The sequence below is a fragment of the Cupressus sempervirens genome, chromosome 6 (genome assembly GCF_028749045.1).
Source record: "Cupressus sempervirens isolate cs-2001-9-10 chromosome 6, ASM2874904v1, whole genome shotgun sequence".
NCBI classification, from domain to species: Eukaryota; Viridiplantae; Streptophyta; class Pinopsida; order Cupressales; family Cupressaceae; genus Cupressus; species Cupressus sempervirens.
In genome coordinates, this window is record NC_143123.1 from 2604799 (window position 1) to 2622800 (window position 18002).

An 18002-nucleotide genomic window follows, 5' to 3' on the forward strand; every position below is an offset into this window, starting at 1 on the left:
GGAGGAAGAGAAGAAGATAGGAATTAAAGAAGGACAAGTGGAAGAGGAAAGTAATATGACGAAGATAAGAAAGTTAATTTCTCAAAAGGTGGCAATAGTGGAAGGATGTAACTCTTCAAAAAATTTATAATTATGAATCACTGTGACTTCAAAAGAAAAATTATTAAGTGTTATGACTTTTCCAAAGGTTTGTGTGTATGAAGGGTTGTGAGTTTTTGGAAGGGCTTTAATTATGAAGAATTGTGACTTTTCAAAACGACTGTAATTATAAAGGACTACAACTTTTCAAAAGGATTGTGAAATCAACTAATACATGGTTATAATTGAAAACCAGGTCAATCAATATGAAGGGAACATTACAGTGGTATTAGAGCATGATCTTGTCATCCTCCAAGGTAAAGATGATTCACAATATGAACAAATTTTGATTACAAAAATAAGGTAAAGGATCAAGGAACGGGTACATTAATAATTAAGCTAAATTTTCATCCATATATTACTTGATAAACATGTCAAAATAAAATGGATATGTGAATTATTAATGTAAATAAGTTTGACAAGTTTTATAATTTTTATCTTAATAAAAAGTCAAGACTAATAATAAATTATTGATTCACTTCATCATAGTTCAAAGGAAGGAGTAGGTACGTAAGAGGGTAGAGTTGATCCCTAAGGCAAGAAGGGCATGTACTCTACTCTTGGGTTTAGGGTTATGGAGCTATGGGACCCCACTACAATGTCCTAAATACTTTGGTATGGTATGGCATCTAGGCATGAGGAGGGAAGGCAAGCACCCATTGAAGCTACTACAAGGGAAGCCTTAGACAATGGGCCTATACATACATATTGTTCTTATGATAAATTGATATAAATATTATATTAATCAATAGAAAAGATCATCACTCAAAGAGGGTAGGGTGAATTGCTAGGGAAGGAGGGATATGTTTCACTCTTGGGCCTAGACAAATCAAACCAAAAATCCCACTACAAAGAAAGGGTAGGGTTGATCGCTATGGAAAGAGGGGTATGTTATTCTCTTGGTCCTAGAAAAATCAAGCCTAAAGATTCCATTACAAAGGAAGGATAGGATTGATACCTAGGGAAAGAGAGATATGCTATTTTATTGGGCCTAGACAAATCAGACTTGAAGATCCCATTGTGAAGAAAGGGTAGAGTTGATTTCTAGGGAAAGAGTGACATATTTCATTCTTGGGCTTAGACAAATCAACCCAAGGATCCCACTATAAAAGAGGGTGTATGATTGATTGATAGGAAAGAGGGATACAATCCACTCTTGGACCTAGACAAATCAAACCAAAGAACCATAGAAGGAGGGCTGATTGTAAAGGCAAGAGAGGTACATGTCAAGCTTTGGCATAGACAAATCAAGCCAATATATTTGAATATGTAATTGTAAACACTTATTGTATGTATTCCATGTAACTTATGTGTCTTTGTGCATTATGTGTAAGCTTTTTTTCTCATGTTCTTTGTGTATGCTTCGTGTCTTCATGCATTTATGTGTCTTCTTTGTGTATGCTATGTATTTACTTTGTGCATACTCCATGTTTTTGATAAAGAAAGCAGCAAGAGGGTGCTGACTCATGGAACAAATAAGGGCCACTAGACAATGTTAAACATTAACAGCACCTAATGTCAGATAACAAGAAGAAACAACAAGTAAGCTCTACCTTTGTCAAAGACAAGGATCTAGATGCGGCAACACCACCAACCATGGTCTGCATTGTTAAATATCCTCATGGTACAAGCCCCCATGCTAGCTGCATTCTTTTACCAAAAATAAGAACAAGGGACCTAGGTGAGCCCTTTAAAACTAACAGAAACCACCCAGTCACATGAAAAAAAGAAACAAAGAGGGGGAGTTAAACTCATCCTCGAAAATCCCAATAACTAGCCTCAGGGCATAGATAGCCTATCCTTCTTTCACCATCATAGCCAAAGGTCTGGACCTTCCAAACATCAGTGTTATTGTTATTGGTAGCCCAACTAATATCTCTTTTATAAAAAATCACCTCCTACACCAAAATCACAAGATTGGACTCCACCTCTATAGGAGACAATCTCACTATCAAAAAGATCATGAAGGAAGCAATGCTAAACATGGGTAAAAGGAAGCCTTTTGATCAAGTAACAACTTACCCAGTGAAGGGAGAAACCATGTCTAAACTTGGGGCTCAGAGGCACAAAAATACCAGTCAAATAAGTCAATATCATATCTCATCAAAAATATAGACTTCTTCTCACCACTTGGCAACTCATCCACACCAAAGTAAACATCATTTAACCAGCTGAATCCCTTGGATAGGAATAACCTCCCCATATCATTTCTAAACTTTAACGTGACACCATCAATTTTGGTACAAAACTTGACCCCCCAAGCAAAAATAGAGGCAGAACCCAATCGTCCTTCATAGCTCCCTTCCACCTCCATAGAAAGGGATCCCACCTCGATAGGGTAAGTAGGGAGGGGAAAAAAAGTTCAAAGAATACCACCACCAAAACCACCCCACCTTCCAGGTACTAGCATCAGTAGAGATCATGTCTAGTCTGCCAACAACTTCACCCGCATAGTATATTATCCCCTTAATAGATGACATATCTACTTCCATAGGATTCGAGTGTCAAAGAAGAAAAAGAGAACCCTCCTACTAGAAAACCTCCAGAAGATACCACAAGGGCCAAAGGAGAAACTTAACCTCTATACAAGTCTCCAAGGGTAGAATTAGAGGAGAAATAATAATAAAAAAGATGCCCACAACTCCAAAATATGGAAGAACCCTTGAGAAATATTTACTTAACCAAACACAATTAAGAATCAAGGAGGACCCTTTCAAACCACCAGCATACACCTAGCAACACAGAGGAAAACCAAGGAACAAATGAACCACAAGAAGACATGGGCATAAAACTTCTACATCCTCAAAGAATTGAGAATACCTAGATCACCATGGGACTTCAAAGCCATTGAATTAGCAACAAAGGGGAAAGAATCCCACCATAACCCTCCCACCTCGAAAGTCACAACAAAGTTAACCGAAGGGGACGCCCAACCAAGAAGGGGTTGGGGCCTCAAAAAAATCAGGCCCATAAAAGCTCCAAAGCCTAAAGAAAGGGCCAAAGGAGTAGCAAGTCCAAAAAAAATAGACAAAATAAAACCACAATGCTTCCAAAAAAAATGAGGCACATCCATAACATGCCCTCAAGAGGTAGAGATAGTGATGTAAACTAGGATTTTGAACCCAAGGAGCATAGTGGGTATCTGTAACAAAGAACCCCAGTTGCCTAGCTAAGCTGCCCAAGCCAGACCTCCCATCAAGAGACCAAGGTGGAAGAGAATGCATGCACCACAAAAGCCTCTCGCCCATGAAAGCAACAAGGACCCATGAAGCCACCCACTTATCAAAACTGGATGCAACACACCCAAGGGTAGCAGGCCTTGAGAATCCCCCTTCCCAATCTAGGTCATCCTCTTTCATTTCCCCATCTCTGTCTTTGTCACTTGAATCCCCAACTCTAGAAACCCGAAGCACTCTACTCCTGCCGTGCTCCATTAGAACAATTGTTTAGTAATATACATACTCCATGTTTTCATGCATCCATATGTATACTTTTGTATGCTTTCTATCTTAGCATTTTCATGTAATGTCCCGACTCCTTGGGACAATTGTACCTATAGAAATCATTATCAACATAGACTATTAAGTCCAATTCTAGCAATTAATATCTCATAATTCCAGCTAGGAAATGTCACTATTGTCACACATCCTTAAGGATTCCTTTAATCAAGCTCTCTAACCCTTTGGGAGGATCCTTTGTGTCCCCAGGAACGATCCTCAATTAGTCAGTCTTCCTCCTTGAAACTACCTTTCAAGTCAAACTTCATAATCCTCTATGAGGATCCTCTGTGTTCCGTAGGATGACCCTCGGTTAGTTAGCCATCTTCTTAAAGGGTTACCTTAAAGGTCTACGAGATTTGTCTATCCAATCTTCTACATTTAATCTCATTGTAATCAACCATTATTTCTTATAATCCTCAATCTCAATAATCTAATTATATTTGTTTATCTGATCTACTTTCTTATTATAATATAACAATTACTAGACATTCCTAATGAACTTAAGAATCTTCACATTTTAAATTATAAAATAGATTAATTATTATTATTACTATCTAATAGTACTATTATAAAATAACTAAAGACAACTCACATAGCTAATAAATATTACTACCTAAACTAAATATTCCTCACATAAATAATAATATGTCTACACTCCCATTATCCATACTTACCTACTTAGGTTAGATCATGCGGGCCTCCTCGAATCCTCCGTCTTCCATGTTGGTTGGTGACTTGAGCAGCATGTACGTGGGGATTACTCTCCAAGCCTGTACTCCCTTAAACCCCTCGAATTCCTATTGATCTGTTGCCACTGGTTTCTATCGTTGACTGTGATGAATGGGCCCAACTCTAGTTTGGTGCGAATCCTTTCCAACCTGTCTTCAATGTCCTTTGCTATGGTGACGTGGAGTACCTGTTGTGATTGTCCATTTACTTTTTTCCCTGTGTATCATACTTCTCCTTCCTCCTTTCATTAATATTTGTCACCACTTCGACTTATTGAGTCACCACCTATGGTCTAGGGGTCCCAATTTTTTATTGTTTATTTTCTACACTTTAATAATATATGTGCTTCTTAAAATAATCTATTTGTGAATTGATTATATTTAAACTACTAATGCTAACATTACTATTTAGTATTGATGTTGTTATTATTTCATATTAACAATAAATAAGCTTACATTATTTTATGGCGTATTTATCATTAGATAAATAATCTATACAATATCCACATTCTACTCTTTAGGTTGAGTCATTGCCCTCAGATCCTTATTCTTCAAGGTGCTCTTCAGGTTGATGTTGGGCTTAGAAAGATTCTTAGACATTTGCAACTTTAACTTGATATTTTTGAGAAAAAGTATAAAGTACTCTTGAAATAGAGGTCTTTCCCAAGTATTACACCAACCTCTAGATGTATATACAGGCTAACTCGAGGCATGGAGCGGGGCTAGCCTTAAACATCACACACCAAGGAAGAAATTAAGCTTGGAAAAGTAAGTCAAACTTTGACTATTTAACACTTTTACACTAGGAATCAAGCCTTAGTGTGTGATGTTTAAGCCGTTCCATGAAGTGGCCATCAAAAAGGATGTTGTTTGAAATCTGAGACAAGTGATTATAACCTTTCAAGCCAATGCAATTAGCAGTATTTCATAGAAAAACAACATGTCATCGCTTGAAATGCAATGACTTCAAAGTTTGTACGAAACGAGTTTGATGAAAGAGTTTTGAAACTGTGGAAGCACGAACATTACATAGAAACTGACTCATAAAATGTCTCAAAGAAATTAAATGTGCAATTATGGACACAGCATGAGAACTGTTTGATGGAATACTTTTTTGAAAACCTCAATCATGAGCGAATGAGATCATCGATTAATTGTTTGACAAAATGTCTCTGTGAGCACGAATGAGATCATCGATTAATTGTTTGACAAAATGCCTCTATGAGATGTCAGAGCAACAAAGTAAAAAAATGATTGGAGAATGTGTACAAAATGGGTTTTTCAAGGAAGTTCTCAAGATCTCTGGAATAATAAAGCCCCTCGACGCATCTTAACTCTGTAAGCTTTGCGACTTGAGGTTATATATCAATATAGGCTGAGTATTTCCCTAGTGCTGCATTGTTTCTTCTTCTTGTAAACGTTTATGAGAAATGGATAAACCAACCAGGTAAGAGAAATAATGAGATTAATGGTGATGCTAAATAAAACACTTTGGGAATTGGTTTGCACCATACAAATGTGCAATTATATAGACATCCAAGCATTACTCAAGGATCTCGTATGACTCCTTAATATAATGATGGATTATATAAAGTTTGGGCTATCTTTAAACGAGGAAATTAAGTTTGGAAAAAATAAGTTAACCTTGGTCATTTAACACTTTTAGTGTTAGAATGAAGTTTAGTGTGTGATGTTTAAGTAGTCTGTAAAGTTTGGTCCATATTCAGATATAATGGTGAAAAGAAATATAAGAAGTGTTTGAACACAAATTGAATTGGCTAGTGGAAAGTTATGATCTCAGTTATTGTATTTCAAACAAGAATAATTTCTTCAGCGTGAAGATCTTAAGCTCTGATACTCGCTTGTATGCTAGTGGCATTGTTCACGGCCATGCCCATTCTTTATTGCAGGTACGTGCGCTCAATCATCCTAAGCTAATCCAAATGCAAAATCCTCCTTATTCAAATGAAGTGGAATGGAATGGTTCATGGTTAGACTAAACATTTGAGTAGATAGATAAGATTTAATACTTAATAGTGGGCTATTCTTAAACATTATATATTAATACAAAAATCGAGTTTCAGAAAAGTAAGTTGATTTTGACTATATAACACTTTTAGCCGAAGAATCAAGTCTACTATTGTAATTGGTTCATAAAATTATAAGCCTCCATACTTATTTTAGTCCATAGAAGAATAACTTTATTTTAAATGACTAATGTCCCACCCATGAAGACGGATTGGTAAATTAATATAGTGCAAATACAATTTGCAAGCCTAAGTTACAAAGAATGTATTGAGGAACTTATTTAGTGAAGATGCACCAAAGTAAATATTCCAATGCGTACACATGTACATGATGAAATAATATTATACATAATGAAAAGTTAAGAGTATCGATCATTTTAATGCTAATGTTTAAAATTAAGTATTCTAATGTGCATGTACATATAACCTGTTGAGATTGGTTATAAATATTATACATATTGAAAGAGTGTCAACCATTTTAATGATAATGTTGTTGGATTTGAACATTTTAGATCACTCTATGATGCAAGGAGAAAGATTTTATATATATATATATATATATATATATATATATATACATGTACATGTACATATGTACATGTATATATATATGTATATATATGTATATACATATATATACATCTATATATATATATATGTATATACATATATATACATATATATGTATATACATATATGTATATACATATATATGTATATACATATATATGTATATACATATATATGTATATACATATATATGTATATATATATATATATATATATATATATATGGATTTCTACTATGCAATGCAAACGAAAATCTACCTTGATACTTGGTCTTTCTTCAAAGTTATAGCTTACTAGTTACATTTTTGTAAAAATAAATATAACTAAAAATTCAAATATAAGCCTTCTTTTGTGAAAAGATATAAAAGTTATAGCCACTAAAGTTTATTGTTGCATTTCAAGAACTAGGCAATTATAAAGTAGTTTTTAAGTAGTTAGAAGGTCGTTATCTAAAGAAGACTATTTATAATCTCGTAAAGATAATAAAAAATGCATTTGTTTGAATGTTCTTCCAAGTTATGATTGTTAATTCTTCATATGTTAGATCAATGATCCCTCCATGCATCAATGTAAATCATTAATAATCTATGCTGCTAGTATCTTGAGTTAGGTGTGTCAAAATAACCTATCTACTCATACATAGAGATCTGTTAGTTTTCTTTCTTTTTCATTGAAAATCAAAACTTGTTTTGTATTTAAACTCTTTTGTAATTGTTATTAATTATAGAATCTTTAATGGTATTTGTATGTCTACTCTTAGGGTTTTAGTTAATCATCTTCCTTTAATTTTGTCTTTTATCATTTTTGTACTTTCAACTTCAAAGTACAAAAACCTAAAAAAGATCCATCATATGAACAAGTTGCTCCTCTCAAACACAGAAGAAGATTCTTATTTCATAACCATTCTTGTTCCATAACTATCTCTTGAGAATGATTGTCACTGCTCTTCAAGCAAATATAGATAATTTTAGAAAAACTAATGCACTAAACGATGTATGCTATAAGATTTAGTGTGCAAAGAACATTGATATAAATTTAATATTCACAACCTAAAAATATAACAAACATGTGAAAGGATGAAGGAAACACAGAAGGAGAATGCAAGCTAAGTACAGTGAGCTCCCCAAGTTCAACCTTGATACTTAGATATATCCAACCAATGGTCAGATGTATGCTCAAATGTGCTCAAGCTTTGTACAATGGATTATGGTCAATTATGGTGGTGAGTGAAGGGTTCAACAATGGGAACATGGATGGATTTTTCCATTATAGATGGTATTTTGATAGTTTATGAGCTCTCAAAGTAGCATTATAAGTTTGCATAAAAAGTGGATGATTTGTGAAAAGGGAAGGATCAATTTATAGGCCAAGGGGTAGTGAGATGGATGGCCAAGAAGTAAGGATGGATGAAGGATGAGGGAAGGCTAGGATTGAAGGAGAGGAAAGCATATGGATTGTGCTTTCTTAAATCCATAGCCTTGTGTTACAAGGGGATTGGATGAGAGAGGGGGGTGAAGATGGGTGGTAAAAGGTAGTTATGAGGGGGAAGGAGTGTGGAAGAGGGATGTAAGAGGCCTTAAAGAGCCATTAATGTCTTTGGATAGGAATGTAAGAGGGATGGGATGGGAGTTTGACTTTGCTTTGGCTTTGAAATTCTTAGCCCTTGCTTAAAGTTGTGCACGTGTTTAGGAAGGGATTAGGCTTAGCTTAGGAGGGGGTTAGAATGCAAGTGGAATGTTATAGGGATGCAAGTGTGCTAGCATTAATGAGGTGAATTAACTAATTGGCTAAGTGAGGTTAGCATGGGTGAATGGGTTGGATTTAGCTAATGATAGGGATTTAGGAATAGCTAGAAGTTGGGGATTATTTTATTAAATGATTTGTTTAATAAAAGGTGATGTGGAATTAAATTAAATAGATATAGTGCAATTAATTAATTTAATAGAAGAATATGGATTTAATTGATAATTAGACTTTGGGTTTTTCATTTGATTTTATCAATTGGACTATAGTTAATCCAACAAATAAATTAACTAGGGAATGACAATTAATTAATTTAAAATTAATGTTTAATCAATAATGTTCTAAAAGATGACTAAATAAAATTATGTTAATGATGTAATAAAATTTAGGTGTCTACATTTTGCCCCTCTTTGATATAGTGTTAAAATACTATTATTTCAAAGAAGTTTGAACATAAACAACACGAAGAACATTTTTAAAGCAACAGAGTTGCCCCAGTCTCAAATAGAAATAGGAGAGACCAAACTGTGTGATGCCCCCTCAAGAAGGTGGTACCGTGAAGAGAAGAAGAGGGTCAATGACTTCTTGAAAAGGTACAAGAAGCTGAGGTGAGGAGGAGGACACATATAGACTAAAGGAGGGTTAAAAGTACAATAAAATTGTAAAAATGACAAGGCCGGGGTGAAAAGGGTTACTGAAGGTGGAGGATGGGGAAGTGGGGCACCACAAGGGGCCTATAAGGTGCTCTAGGAGGGCCAAGAAGGATTAAATCCTCCCATATTATTATTGATATATTGTGATTTTTGAGCTCTAGGTGAGAGGACATGATGGTTGCACAGGGATTATCAGAGTATCGAGTGGACATGGTACGATGCATGCAGGTATGATAGACACCAAACCATTTGGTAGGCTCGAAACTTTTCCTTTTCAATTTAGTAGTTTTAAGTTTGAGCATTCCCAAATTGGCAAAGTCACATTCTGGCAGGAACGCCATAGAGATCAACGGGAAGAAAATCTTGTAAAAAGGCTGAAGGGAAAGGGTAAAAGGGTCATGCCAAGAAGATTTTGTGAGAAATCAAATCAAGGATGAAGATGATGCAAGATAGCAAATATGATAGTGGTAAAGCATTCTCGGTAGTGGGAATGTAGTCCTGTGGGTTGAGGAAGTTTAGGGAGGAGAGTCAATGTGGGAATGCATGTGGGATTTGATTGATTCGGTGAAAAGCTAGATGTGTTATTGTTGTAATCTATAGTTGTGAGAATGCAGGGTCAAGGATGGGTCATGGGAATGCAAACCCGCTTGTGAGAATGTGGTCGCAGGGGTGGCTAAGTGGGCAAAGGGATACCAAGAAAAATAGGAAGGCATTTAGTGTAAACTAGAATGACGTGTTTTTTTTGTTTTGGATGTACTAGCCACTAGATACATTGGTGTCATGAGAGTAGTGCACCACGGTACTGTGAGCTAGAGTGCAGTTCATGCCAGTGGATTGGCTAAGGATTGATGCAATCGAGCTAGGGTATCTGGAAAGATTACCTCATACCAAGACCTATATAGTGATGGTGACAGCGTTGTGAGAGTGATAGCATGGTGAGATAGGGATGTTTCATCTGCCAATAGGTGAGATAACGATGACATTGGAGGATGTTTATAAGAAATTTGGACAATCAATGTGGGGCACTATTTGATCGCAACGAGGGGAGTGATAGGAGAGAGGGCAGTGAGAAGACTGGTGGGACCCAAGGTCCAATTCTATATCTGGAGGGTCCATTTCATGTTGGACAATCATTTGGATTGGGTGGCAACAGATAGACAGATTTTTTTGGTGTGTGGATTAGTATCAAGGTATATTGCCCCAAACACAGACAGGACTGGAGTGACACTAGCCTTGATCTCGACGATTATCTAAATTGTAGATGAGGGAGTCCCAGCTACATGGGGCTCACTAATGCTAACAGAGCTCTATCGAGATTTGCATCAGATTGTATATTAGGGCGTAGGATGTCACCAGGTGAGGAATGTGGGCTTCATGACCCTATTACAAGTCTGGGTGTGGGAGCACATCATTGTGTTTAGATTAGTTGGGTGGAGAGACAGGCAACTAGAGGAGCCTATTGTTTACAACTAGGGAGATCCACTAACCTACCACCATACAGAGGAGGTGGATTACTAGAGAGTATAGATTGATGAGATTAGGGTGGTGACCTGGAGACCATACTTAGGTCTCAGGTTGTGAGCAAAGGAAAGGCAACAGTTTCCATATACCATATCACCATGCTTTTTTTTTGGTCAATGGGATTACATAGTTGAGTAGTATCAGCTCAAAAGGGTGCTATGATAGTTTGGTTGGCCATAGGATGTGTCGGAGGAGCCGATGTGGTACCAACAGGTGATGAGGGAGTCGGTGACCTTATTTAGGTCATCATTGCAGAGGGAGACATTGTTCCAGGCATGACGGGACATGCCACCATAAGGTTGGGATTGGTTTGGAGGGCCAATAGATGTTAGGTACACACAAGGATATAGGGACCAATTCTAGAGATTGAGGCCCATGGGGAGGGCACAAGTGACGAGGGAGACAGTGGTGGCAGGGGAGATTGCTTGAGCAGCAAGGAGGGGGAGATATGAGGCTAGGGGGTTAAGGTAAAGAGTGAAGGGGTGGTGTAGGGTGAGGCACCACATTGGAGGAGATGGCGGGAGGGAGAGGAGGAGGAGAGGGGACAGGGGGAGGAGAGGTCATAGGAGGAGAGGCCACAGTAGAAGGGGAGAGGAGAGGGGGCCCAGGGGCCAGTGGGAGGGGGAAGAGGAAGAGGTTCATCATCTAGGGGAGGGGATAGTGGATTGGTGGGGAGGTGTGCCTCCCTATAGTAGGCACGTAAGGCTATGAGTCAACTACTCTAGGATACATAGTGGGAGAAGGACCAGCTTATGGATGAGAAACACTAGTTATAGAGGGAGTGAGATGTTGCCCAGGGATAGTTGGATAGAGAATATATTAATTTGGGGGGACTATGGCTAGATGTTGGGCATTTGGAGGGGAGGCTAGAGGTGGTGGAGGTTGAGAGAGACAGGCTCCAGGAGAAAGTGGATGGATTGCAGGCAGAGAGGGATAGGATAGTGGTAGAGGCAGTAACCCTTAGAGCTAAGATGGCAATGGGGGCAGGGTTGGAGGAGTTGAGATAGTTGAGGGTGGAAGTGGAGGATTCGCAAGAGAGGGAAGATTTTTAAAGAGGGAGATACCATGCAACTTGTCGGTTGATTTGAAAGAGCATTAAATGTGTTTGATGCGATCAGGGATACTTGGCATGCATATAGAGACGGAGGGTGTGGGGGAGAGTGGGTGGAACACAAGGGGATCCTAGAGGACAGGTGAGACTCAAAGGATAGGGTAGAGTCATAGGTTGGGGCAAAGCCAAAGGTGGGAGAGAGGGATAGTGGGGAGGAGAGATGAGGGGGGAGCTCTAGTACAAGGGGAGGAGGGGATGAGCGAAGGATGAGATCACCACCACCAACATAGGCTCCAAGGAGGGACCCATATGAGTCTCATGGAGAGGAGTGGATGGATGCAGGTACAAATGAGCAGTGATATGTTGCATTTTGATTATGGGGTATTACTTTGCATAGGCATTCATTTGTGCAGTCACAAACCCGTGTATACCTATATTGATATATGTAGGATATGGACTTTGTATTGATAGTGGATGTGGACTATGATGGACATTTTTGTATTCTTTATTCATTGTAGGATATGAGATATATGATGAGTATTCTTTGGGGTCAGATATGTGTGTCATTAGTATTATTCCCGTGTGATGTTGTTGCACTGTATGCTATCATGAGATGCATAGGATATGTGTATGAGGTGGACTAACATGTGTTATGCAAGATGTGATGTTTCATATAATATGGATGACATGCATGATGTTACCGACGTATATGATGCATGATGTAATACTTTATATAAGATAGATGATATGTATGATGTTATCAATGTGTTTGATGCATGATGTGATGTTTTTATATGAGATGGATGACATGCATGATTTTACTAACGTGTGTGATGCAAGATGTGATGTGATGGCTATATATGGATGTAATGATGTTGGGTTTGTTTTTAGCAATGCATGCATTTATGAGATGTATCGAGTGATGTATGATGTGAAAGATGGAATTTTTAAAAAGAAATATGTATGTAAAATGCAAAATAATAATGAAAAATGGATCAAAAAAATGCAAAGGATACCTAAAAATGTATTGTGAATGAAAATACAATGGACAATTAAATGATTTTAAGGAGAGGATGAAAAATTCACGTGATGAAAAAAAAGGAACCTAAGGAGATAATGATAATGTGCACAATAAAAATGAACCTAACAAGATAATGAGAATGCATATGATAACTAAATAATGAACCTAAGAAGATAATGATGATACATGTGGTAAAAATGAACCTAAAAAGATAATTATGATGCATAGGATGACTAAAAAAGGAACCTAAGAAGATAATTATGACACATATGATAACTACAAATGAACCTAAGAAAATAATGATGATGCATATGATAACTAAGAAATGAACATAAGAAGATGATGATGATGCATATGATAACTAAAAAATGAACCTAAGAAGATAATGATAATGCATATGATAACTAAACTAAATCTAAGAAGACTATGGTAATGCATATGATAACTAAAATGAATCTAACAAGACTATGATAATGCATCTAATAACTAAAATGAATCTAAGAAGACTATGATAGTGTGTATGATAACTAAAATGAATCTAAGAAGACTATGATAATGCATATGATAACTAAACTAAAATGAATCTAAGAAGACTATGATAATGCATATGATAACTAAACTAAAATGAATCTAAGAAGACTATGATAATGTGTATGATAACTAAAATGAATCTAAGAGGATTATGATAATGTGTATGATAACTAAAAGGCACCAAAGAAGATAATGAGAATGCATATGACAACTATGAATGGGTATAATGTAAATACAAGGATAATAAAGTGATAAGGATAAGGAAATGGATGTGGGAGTAGGGAAATGGGTAGGATGAGCATGTATCATATTATTGATCGACCATAACCTCACATGGTGGCGAGGAAAAAATAATGTGCACAACTTTGAACACAATTTTTTTAGGGGATCTAGGGAGGTTTGATAGGTGGACGGATAGGGTAGGAAGGAAGTGGTGTCATTTTGAAATTGGACCCTTGTGGATGGGTGGAATGGGGGGTATGAAAATAAGAACTTTGGATTTTTCAGGGTAGGAGCCGTAAGATTGATAGGATGGATATGTATGATAAGTTAGGATCTTGTAGGATTGGTAGGACCAATGGGTAAGATAAGATAGGATGTATAAGGTTGGTAGGACTGATTTGATAAGGTGAAATGGGATGGATCTCTTTCATGAAATAAAGGTAGGGCGCATGAAATTTTTCTTGAAGCTTGGAGGTGGGGTGCTTCATAAAGAAGGACCACTGTGTAGTTTTGAGCACTTAGTTTGATATAGGAATATTGGGGATATGCCAAGGTTACAAAGAACATCAAGGCCTTTTCACCAAAATTACATAGGACCATCTGGAAACAAACACGCAAGGATTTCCCTAGAATCACACATGAATCCCAAAGGAATCAGAGTGGTAATGACACTAGGTAATCCACAAGAAAATGATATTTCCCAAATGTACCATGAGATTAGAGATGATCATATGTTTGGAACATGCAAGGGTCACATCTGATTAACTCGCAAGTACAAAAGAAAAAGGAAAAAGACCTGATCAAGACCTTGCTCTCGAATTGTCCTATTCATAGTGCACCATGATATAAAGGATTGTGGTGACTTTGAGGAGGGAACAACCAATTTTCTTGGAAAAGATACTTGTAAGAACCAACGTTTGAAATTCTAAAAATGAAAAGAAATCAAAAGAAAGAGTAAACCCATAAAAAAATAACCTTTTGCCGAAGAGATCAGTAGAATTGGATACCAACTGATCAAGATCATACATGAGGAAGGATGCATCCTCCAATGACCTATTGGTAGTATTTGGGACTCAGACAAATTTTGGAAAATATATTTTTTTAGGACAACTCTTTGATGGCAAGGAATCTTGTCAAAGGGTTCAAAAAAGGATCTCCTAAAGAGAGCTATGGTTTGTGACCAAATACAAATGGACCTAAAAGAGAAAGCAAGATATTCAAGAAGACTAGACAAGAAAGACTTGAAACTAGGATATACAACAAACTAGACAATATATTTACAAGGATCACTATATAAATTATTAGTGTTATGAAATGCTTAGTATGATAGGTTAGCAGTTTTATTTACAATGGAAAAAGCTCAAGTTGAGGAGATAGAGAAATGTGAGATATGGTACAATGATTTATAATACATGGGGTATGATACATGGATATGATACATAGAGATGATAAAGGGGATATGATACACGTGGGAGATGGTGATGGTATAATACAATGTGTTGATTTAGATTGCTGAGTTAAGGGATTGGAAAAGTGATAGTGATAGTGTGGTGATGGGATCTTTGGAACACCCTAGAAAAATGGGGAGATGGATGATTAGATGTGGGGGGAGACACAAAGAGAGATGGGGAAGTTCATTGATAGATAATGAGAAGGCCAAATACACATGGTACATAGTGATAGGTTTTCACCAAGGTACCTACCCAAGGTGCTTGAATTGCCAATTTTTTACCATTGGATGCTTATTTTTCTTTGCTTTTTTTTTTGCTTTTTTTTAATTTTTTGATTTTGATTTTTTTTTTTGTTTTTTTTGTAGGATTAGCAAGATACATTGAGGGGCTTAGGCATAGAACTTATTGAGGTGAATGATGTTGGTGGGATCATTTAGAGTCTCAGCTTCTAGTGTTGATAGTTGATATGCTCTTGAGTTGAAAGATGTTGTGACAACATATGGACAAGGCCATGTGGGCTCAAACTTACCCTTCTTTTCTCAGTCTACCAGGACTTTCATGTTTTCATTAAGGACCATGTCACCTACTTGAAATTTTTGTGGGTGAACCTTCTTGTTGAAGTTGTGCTTGAGGTGATTCTGATAGACTATGAGATAGTCAGGGCCTTATTATCGTCTTTGATCTAGTAGATCCAACTGTGTGATTCTAACAACTCCGAAGTTCTCATCGGATATTTTTCCTTGTAATGATATGTGCAAGGATCGGAGTTCCACTTTAATAGAAAAGACTACCTTGGCACAATAGACTAGGGAATACAGAGTTGTGTCAGTGGATGTGCGAAAGGAAGTGTGGTAAGCCCATAGGGTTGGGTTGATTTGCAAATGCCAATCGTGGCTGGAATCATCGACAATTTTCTTGAGGATTTTGAGTATGGTTTTGTTAGTTTCCTTAGGCTGACCATTACCTTATGGAAAGTACGAGCTAGAAAAATGATGATGAATGTGGAAGGAGGTGCACAACTCTTCCATATTGAGGTTTTCAAAGTTACCTCCATGGTCTGTAAAAATGGTAGTAGGGATATCGAAGCAGCATATAATGTGGTAGATGATGAATTTAGATACTTGAACTCCTATGGCAATGACAAGTGGTACTATTTCCATGAAATAATATGTTGCGGTGATTATCCATTTGTGGCCTTCTTGAGATAAGGGCGTAATAACACCTCAAGGTCAAACCCCTAGCATGAAAATGGTCATGGCAATGCAATGGGTTGGAGATCTTGAGCTAGAGCTCATATTAAATCTATATGTTGTTGACAAGGTAGATAGCTTTTGACAAACTCACCTACATCATGTCCAATAGTAGGCCAATAGTAACCAACTATGGGTATTTGTCTATAGCTAGGACTATACCACTTGTGTGAGCACTAGAAAGTTTAACATGTACCTCTTTGAGAGTCATTGCAACCTCATTTTGGTCTAAACACCTAGAGAGAGTATCATGATAACCTCGATGATAGAGGGTTTTGGCTACGATAGTGTAGTGGGATTCTCTACAAATAAGGTTTTGGTGTTGGGTTCATTTGAGATGAGGAGATATGATACTATCTTTTAGGTAAGCATGAATTTCGTGGCATCATGAGGATTGGGGGCCAACTAGGATGCATACCTACATTGATTTGTTGTTCACATATGTGGGCTCATTTAGTTTCTTGACTAAGCACTCATACTATGTAGCTTCCTAAGGAATTTCCAAGAGAATATTGATAGTGGCTATGGCATCTATAGCCTTGTTTTGTAACCTTGGCACTTACGTGAATTGGATCTAAGTGAAATGTTGCTTTAATTGATCAACCAATTCCTTGTAAGGATTGAGTTTGTCATCCTTTGTTTCGTATTCATCAAGAACTTACTTGATAATTAGTTGTGAGTCTCCAAAGACTTGTATCTATGTTATGTTCCATTTGACCATGATTTTGAGGTTTGCAATAATAGTCTCATACTCTGATATGTTGTTTGTGCATTGGAACTTGTAGATTGAAAGATTTAGGAATGTAGTCACCTTGAGGGGTGACCAACAATATTCTTGCTTTGGAGCCATGGGAGATATAAAATCCATCAAATTATAGCTTCTATGATAAAATTTCTTCTATCATGCAGAGATGTTCATCTTGAAACTCCATAACCAAAGGATATTAATTAAGGGCGCATCAGCCAAGTGATCTGTGATAGCTTTTCCTTTGATTTCCTTTCTATCGACATATTCAATTTCAAATTTACTAAGAAGCATGACCCATTTTGCTAGGCAGCCTATGAGTGTTGTGCCTGATAACATGTATTTCAAAGGATTAATCTTGGAGATGAGTTGCACATTATGACTTAGCATGTAATGGTGGAGCTTCTGAGTAGTGAAAACTACAGCTAAATAAGCTTTTTCTATAAGAGTCTAATTATGTTCATAACTAAATAGAGTGTGATTGGTGTAGTAGATGGCTCTCTTTTTTCCTTTTTTTCATCAATTTGTGCTAGAAGTGTGCTTAATGTTGTTGGGGTAGTTGTTATGTACGATATCAACGGTCTCCTGACTACTCGCAAAACCAAGATAGGCGGGTTGGCCAAGTATTGCTTGATTTGCTTGAAGCTATGTTGAAATATAAGATCCCATTTGAAACTATGATCCTTCTTGAGAAAATGTGTAAATGATTGGCATTTATCTGCTAATTGTGAGATGAATTGTCTTACTAATTGCAACTTTCCTTGGAGAGAGCAAAGATGCAGCAATGTTTTGGGAGGAGGCATATCCATTATGGATTTGACCTTCTGGGGGTCAATCTTAATGTTACACCT